This window comes from Sorex fumeus, unplaced genomic scaffold (genome assembly GCF_029834395.1).
Source record: "Sorex fumeus unplaced genomic scaffold, SorFum_2.1 ptg000010l, whole genome shotgun sequence".
Classification (NCBI taxonomy): domain Eukaryota; kingdom Metazoa; phylum Chordata; class Mammalia; order Eulipotyphla; family Soricidae; genus Sorex; species Sorex fumeus.
Window position 1 is genome coordinate 10926364 of NW_026606067.1, and position 7330 is coordinate 10933693.

Consider the following 7330-nt stretch of genomic DNA (forward strand, 5'->3'; position numbering starts at 1 on the left):
ATTAAAAAAAATAAAGCTAAAAAGTTTCAGAAGAGATGTTCCTGAGTGATACGTTAGCAAATCCTTGAATAAGTGTTTTCACTTCAGTCTTTCAAAGACTAGATGTGTTGAACCAATTAAGAATCTTGAGACAAGTAACATCTCGTTTTTGCAAATAAATGACAACGGTCTGATGGTAGATAGTGGAGAGGCACAGCTGCTTGATGAGACGAGTAGGTGTCGCGCATGGGAGAGCTGGAGAGGCTCCTCCCAGGGAGTTTTGAAGGGGCACTCAAACTGGCTGAGGGCTGCATTTCTTTCCTTAGAACAAGGACAGTGGTTAGTACCTCTATTTCTTTACATCAGTTGACTATGATCATTTAACAAATGGTATCATGCAAAGAGGCACATGCTCTCCTTGTTGGGTACATTTCTTCAACATTCCCAGACCCAAAACACAGCCTAGCAGCAAGTCACAAGTATCAAGAGACCTAAGGAAACGCTCAGGAGTAAACGAAGGTATAAACACCTGGATGAACTGGGCCCATACACAGCAGATCCCAGGCAGGAAACGCTGCTACAAAACAAGCCCCTGTCTTTTGGCTTTCAGGCTTTGTCAAAAAAGCAAAACGCTTCTGGATTATCTAATGAGCGAAAGCAGCTTGTGGGCAGGAGCAATAGGACAGCAGGGAGGGCATTTGCCTTGCACACAGCAGACTAGATTTGGGTCTCGGCATCATATAATGTCCCCAAGCCTCCCAGGAGTGAGCCCTGAATGTGTTTGAGGCTCCCCCCAAACCAAAAAGAAAATAAAAAAAAAGCAGCTGGAACAGCTGTTGATTTTGTAAAAGTGAAGGGTCAGCAGCTTCTCTGACTCAGGTTAGCCTCCTAGCTCTGAGGTGAATGGAAGCTACTCCGAAGGCTTGGCAAGGGTACAAGGGGTAATTTTGGAGTTGCTGTAAGGTCCCATCAGAGAAAAAAAGTGCCCCAAGTGGCAGGGACAGACTGTGGAGACAAGCGCTTGAGGCCACTCAAGGGTCCAGGAGGCCATGACACCAAGGCATTGTTTTAATCACCCTGAGTTGAGTAACTAGAAAGGAACCACTGACTTTTATCATCTGGGGTGATGGCTTCCGTTTTTTTTCCATTTCTTTAAAGTTACGAGTGGTAGATGGTGCAATGTGCTGAAGGGTGAAACCAGCCATTTCCAATATGCTCCCCTGTACAATTTCATGGACTCTTCGGAACACCCCTTCAGTACCCCATCAATCCGGCAGGTTCAGAAGAAACAGGCCTGGAGACTTGAAATAATGTCTCCGAGGTCTCGGGGCTGGTGACGGTCGGCCCAGGGTTGACCCAGGTGATCTTAAGCTGGCTTCATGCCCAGGCAGACCCAGTCCTGGCCTGTGACATGGCACTGCCCTGGTTCTTAAGTTTGGGGTGGGAGGTGTGGAGGGGTCGAGGAGTAGTGCTCAGAGCATCCTCCTGGCTCATTGCTCAGGAGTGAGGGAGTGAGTCATGGTATTTTGGGGGGAGGGGGGCAAGGGAGAATGAGGAACGACCATTCTGGGCTCTGTGCAGGCAGGACAAGGAGTTGGCTGTACTGCTATCATCCTCCTGCTTGATCCCTCACAACCCCAAGTCCACTGGTCCAGGATTCAGGAAAACAGGCAGGCACTCAGCAGGAATGTAGCCATCCTATTTCTCATTACTCCCCAGGAAAGAAAAGACAAACATGAAGCAAAAAGGTTTTTATTTGGGAAATGTAAGGGGACAGAAGAGGTGGGGGGACACAGAGAGAGAGAGAGAGGGACAGAAAAAAGGAGGGAGAGAGGGAGGAAGAAAGGGAGAGAGGGAGGGAAAGATAAAGGGAGGGAGAGGAAGGAGAGAAAGAGGGAAGGAGGGAGAGAGAGGGGAGAAAGAGAAGGAGAGTGAGAGAGAGAGAGAGAGAAAGAGGGAGATAGAGAGGAGACAGAAGAGGAATGACAGAGCTATTGGAGTCTGTTGCTAGGGCGTTGCCATGGAGGGGTCATCAGGGATCATCCCTTGATGGTTTTTGATGGGCTGAGGCTGGTTCTGGCTTAATGAAATTCACCTGAAATTCATTGTCTAGTGGCTCTCCAGACAAATTACCTGCCCTGGAAACTTGCTCTGGTTATGGCTTTTTCCCAGAACCGGGGTATTAGTTAATGCCAGCTTGAATGAATACACTTTGTTCATTGTCAGAGTCCAAGGAACAGCTGTCAGTGTGTGACTGAACTGTGCGATGAAGCTGACAGGATGCCACCGAGGCATCCTTAAACCTCAAGGATAAGCAAGTCTTGGGCAGAAGTGGGGATAGCCTTGCCTTGAAAAGATGATTAGATTCTTATATCTCAGAATTGAAACTCAAAGGATAGCTTTATTAATCTTTCCCCACACCTTTTAAACATTAGATCAAGATTTACTGTGTCACTGTCATCCCGTTGTTGTTCGTCGATTTACTCAAAAGTGGCCTGGAGCGTGGTGGTGGTTGGGTAGTGGAAATCGGCTGCGGTGCTGGGTCCCTTGGGGCAGGGAGGGCTCTCACCCGCCTCCCTCTGGGGCGCCCCAAGTGAAAACAGTCTAGTGTGAAGTCCCAGATCAAGATTGGTTTAAAGAAATTAGCTGGCATGAATTAAATACATAAAATGTTTGATATCAGGCTTTGGTGAGACCCAAATTTCTTGCATCTGCCGTCGTGTGGGAAGAAAGCCAGGAACAGCCCATGATGTTTCCACATGCTATTTTGTCTGGTTCTCTCTGTCCTTGGCGCTTACAGTGTCTGACAAGACTGTGCTTTAATAATTCTGCCTTACTGGGCCCGGGGAGCATTGTCAAAAAGTTCTCTGATAGGTCTTTTATCCTGAACAGACATGAATTACTTGAGCCATCTATGTAAATGTCCCTGCTATTTTATTTTCCTTTAAAGGAAAGAACCAAAAGTGAATCTGTTTTTGCATCCAGAGCACTCTGATGCCATTGTGATTTACATTCAATGCCAGGGAGTTTGGTAAACATTCTCCTACTGTTAGGATTTTCCATTCACTTACCTTGTACTTTCTGACATGAGGAGGAGGAAAAGAATTGAAATAAACTAAACATCATCTTGAGTCATGTGTACGGCAGCAAAAAAAATCAGTGGATCATTTAGATAGGTGAAGACATAGTAATTGATTTTACCCTAAGTGGTAGACAAAAACAATCTGAGGCAGACAACCGGAGGTGGGGCAAGTGAATTTTGGATTGATGATTGGAGGAGGAAGACTGCATCTAGCTTCTTGTCTGTTTCCTTACAGGAGCAATAGAAACTGAGAAGGGAAAGCAGATATTGAACCAGTAATATGTTCAATCATTAGCCACATAGGACTATGTACATATCATTTGAAATTTTTTTCTCATTATTGACTTGGGATTTATGAGATTTTGAGTTAATAATTTGTATTGTTACATTACTTTCCCTATTGAAAGTATCAATATTTTGTTTCATTGCATTCAAATATTTGCTAGAATTTTCCAGGAAGTTAAAATAATGATTAGTGTTTATCTTTATTATGGTCTTGGAGCTGAGTAATAGAAACTAGAGATCTTATAAAAAAAACCAGAATACACAATAATATTAAGCATCTTTTAAATATTTGATTTGGAAATTGTAACAAATATTGAATAAAACCATCTAGTAATTAATAAAAGCATTTGCAGCCATGCGACATCTTATTATCTAGTTCTTACTCTGGAGAACCTGGCAGGCTACCAAAAGTATCCTGTCCACACAGCAGAGTCTGGCAAACTCCCCGTGGCATATTCAATATGCCAAAAACCAGTAACAATGATGGATCTCATTCTCCTGACCCTGATAGAGCCTCGAATGTGGCACTTTTTAAAAACTCAGGGCTAGGACGAAAGAGAAGTTACTGGGGCCTGCTTTCAAATGAACAACAGGATGACAGTGATACAGTGAAAACAGATTTAACTTCCTTTTTTGTATTCTCACTATCTCAGGGTTCCTTGATTCTTATTACTGAAACAAGTGAAAGACAAATATAGACTCTCAATAAACAGACATTTGTAAAGTGTCCACTTTATTTTTATAAAGACAGTTAATAGCTGAATTTATAAACCAAATCAGTATAGTTTGAAAATGTGTTTTCTATGTTATAGTGGTAAAATAATGAATTCTTAGAAGAGTTTCATTGATGTTCTTATCCTTTAACATATCTGTAAACTAAGTGACTATTGTAAACAAATGAAGAAATGATTAAGAAAGACTTTTGGGTGGACAAAAGTATTCATATTGTCCTTTCATTTTATTTTATACTTAGAACTGTGCTTCTTAATCTAAAATCTGCTGTTTTTCAGAAGATGGTATGTAGGAAAACATAGCAGAGGGAAAAGAGAGGTCACAGAGGCAGGTATAATGCCGTTGGTGAAAAAACAATGCCTGGTACAACATTTAAGTCTTTCGCCTTACACTCAGCTAGCTCAGGTTCATTTTCTCTTGGCTGACCATAATTTGTGGAATTATGACTATGATAATATTTTGTGTGTGTAATAATATCAGAATAATGTCATCTGTGTCTTTACTGGTCAATAAATATTCCAAGTGGGATCACTAGCATGTTAGAGAATTAAAGGTATTGTGCTTTCAACTACATTTTAAAACTGTTTACTTACAATGAGCACATGCAGTTTTTTGTGAAAGCAATAAGGATATTTAGTATATTTAACCTCAGCAAAGAAAATAAGGATAAAACCCAAAGTGGATACTTGTCAGAATATGTTTGTATTGTTCTCAGTGAGTGATAGATATAAAAACCAATACCATTTGTTTCATTACTATTTAAGAAACGGCATCACATGAAATATAAACTTGAATTTAGAAGTTTCCTCTTCCATCAAAAAAAATTTTTTCCCCTTCAAGTAAGTGAACACAAGCATGCTAACTTGTTTGTATTTTTACAGGGAAGGGTGTCTGGGATCAAACTCAGATAATGCATACAAAGCATGCAGTCTATCATGGAGCCATACCCCTGGCAAACTGTTTGCAATTTTTATTTCAATTAAAAAATAATTTCTATTTGTATATATTTTGAGGGCTTTCCCAGCAGTGCCTATGAGGCCCAGGGACCACTACCAGCAATATAGACTTGGTCAACTGAGCCAGACAGTTAATTCCTGAGGACAGGTATTCAATGCTGCCAGTGCTCAGGGCTATCTGGATAACCACCAGGGACACATCTGAAGAGGTACGGCCTGGCGGAGTACAAGACCTATGAGCAGGTGCGGGTGGCCGTGGACGAGATCTATGGCCATGACCTGATGGGGCAGTCTATTCCTCTGCACTGATGCATTGTGTTCCCCCCTCCCTCCCACAACCCCAGGCAGCGGACAGGAGGGCAAAGATGCTCCTGAGTGCAGTCCAGAACAGCCGCCCAATGGCCCTCCGGGGTCCTGCCGTAGAGATTGTCTGACCGCATAACTTTAGGGACATGGTGTAAGGTGGAGCCATGTCCCAAGCTTGTTTATAGTTAATCTCTTTTCCTCTTCCTCACTGAGTATTTTCTGAATTATGAATGAATGCTTCTATGTTTTAAAACATCGGAAAAAAATTGCTTCAACTGACTCTGGAGAGATAGTACAAGAGCTAATGTGCTTGTCTTCAGGCAGTCAACCCTGGTTTAATCCCCTGTGTCAAATATTGTCCAAAAACAACAAGTGAAGATATAAACTTGTAAAGGTGGAGAGGGGTAATCACACGTCATTATGTACATTGATGAAATACACCTCTTTTCAATAAACTAGTTGAAAGAGAAGAAAGAATTTTTGCTAATCTTTGTACTTGGCTCCTACAGAAAATAGTCACAGTCATACTGATAAATTAGTCCTGTAATTTTATGAAACTAACTGGCTTACTTGAACTAAAATTCAAAGGTTTTTCAACACAAATTATAAAACCAACTGAACTCCCTGGCTTTTGAAACAAGGAAAGGTCACTGAATCAATCCACCCTATGAAGTCATTTTTGAAGAAATTTTCTATAAATTATTTTAATCCTAGATAAACACTGTTTTTAAGTTTTTTAGGAGAAATTTATTTTGCAGTGAAAATTACCCTTTGGGTTATTTAGTCTAGCTTTTCCCTGTAAATATTTATAAAGCAGTATGATAGAAGTCAGGTATCAGGGATCTATCATAGCATAACTTTCAGTAGACACATGGACATATCTGAGCCCAAATCCACATAGTTGGCTGAAAATTAATACTACATCTACTGTTGGCAGAGATTTTTTCTACCTGGTGAGATTTCTGTCCTGGAAGGCACTTTAGAACATGAAGTACTAATTTCCTATTTTAAAAATAGGGTGAGTGACAGTCTTTTGAAACCTTTGCCAAGAAGAGATGCGCTAAATATAGATGAAGAAACTCCACCTTATTTGGAAGAACAAATCATCTCTATACAAACACCTGAAGTCATTGGAACTTTCCAACACGAATCATTCAATTGTTATATTTTCAAATGTGTATACATTGTTTGTGAAATTTTATAGTGTGCTTTTGCACTCACTGTATCCTTTTATAAATATTTCCCAAGTTCCAAATATTACCCTTTACATAAATTGATGAATCTCAAAAAATTGATTCAGATACTAAAATGGGTCACCAAAGACTAATAGACAAGAAAGGAGAGAGAACAGAAACTTCTGGGCTATTGATCAAGGAAGGGTAGAGTACATGCCTGAAATGTGTGAGGCCTTCAGTTTAATCCCCAGCACTGCTGGGTGTGGACCTCATAAGAACAAAATAGACAAAGTAAACTGTGATCACTACCTTACAAAATAGACACTGTTCTACTGAAAAAGAAAAAATACATTCTACATTCTCACTTAAGCTTAAATGAACAATAAACTAGTTGAATTCATTGTTAATTAAATTAAATGTAATTGAATTAAAATTAAGTATCAGTATAAATTCTAATATTCAGCGTTCACCTATAAAAATTTCAGCACCTTTCCCATGTACAAACGTATCTGATATTTGTAGTCATTCAACAATATCTGGGGTGCTTTTAAGGTGAAACAATAACCCAGAGAATAAAGGGATTCTTAGGAATTAAAATCATGCCTCATGCCTTCGACTAGATTTTTTGGATTTTCTAAGGCAGATAAGCCCTATCAAAAATGAGGACAAACAGAGCCCAAGACATATTACAGCAGGTAGGGAACTTGCCTTGCATGTGGCTGACCTGGGTCCAATCCCCAGCATCTGACATGATCCCCTAAACATGCCAGGAGTGATTCTTGAGTGCAGAGCCAGCAGTAAATCCTGAATGCCAT